Below are 874 nucleotides of genomic sequence, written 5' to 3'. Positions count from 1 at the left end.
CTATTTGGATATCTCTTAGGAGTTAGGACGAAAGAATTTTTTTCTGGTTTTCTTTTTTTTGGTCTTTGGTTTGATTGGGTGGGCTATACCTTTTTTTTTAATTGGACAAAGTTAGAAGTCCTTGACCCAAAAAAAGAATTACAAAGTAGAATCCTCCCCCTCAACCATAGAGAAGGGAAGGAAAGGCGTCATCATGCTGGTTTCTTCCAGGTTCTGCCGGTTCGGGCCTGTTTTGGGGCCTGAACCATGTCAAAAAAAAAAAGTGGAATACAAGAATTATTACTATTACTCTATTAGTAGAAATAAGGATTTTCCCTTTAACATCATCAATCAACAAGAAAATAGAATTCTCCGTTAAAAAATAATAATACTGAAAGAGCACTACAATTTATAAAAAAAATTCACTACAATTTAAAATAATGTGCAATCTATGAGTACTGATTTTATTTCGGCCATGAAAAAGCAAAATTCTTGTTCAAATATTTGGAAAAGCATCTCCCAAATGTGGAAGAAATTCAAAAAGAATCTAGTTTGGAGAGTTACTTTGGGAGATAACATCAATTTTTTGGAAAAATTATTGAATCTCAAGAGTTCGTAATTTAGTTGATTTTGCTTATGAGAAAGTCTATGATTATGCTGCCGAGAATGGTTGGAATTTGGAGCACATCGATGATGTTCTGGGGGAGGATTGGAGACGGTGGTGGAGCTTAGTTCAGATAAGGGGGGCATGACCCCCAAATTTTTTATAAAAAAATTTAGTAGTACTTTTTTAAAAAATAAAAAATAGTTCAATTGACTTAAATCTTTTACTATGACTTAAAGTATCTAATAAGTTCAATAAACAACACTTTCTCTATCTTTAAGTTCTAAGTTC

Source organism: Arachis ipaensis, chromosome B07 (assembly GCF_000816755.2).
Source record: "Arachis ipaensis cultivar K30076 chromosome B07, Araip1.1, whole genome shotgun sequence".
Taxonomy (NCBI): domain Eukaryota; kingdom Viridiplantae; phylum Streptophyta; class Magnoliopsida; order Fabales; family Fabaceae; genus Arachis; species Arachis ipaensis.
This window is presented reverse-complemented; position numbering follows the sequence as displayed.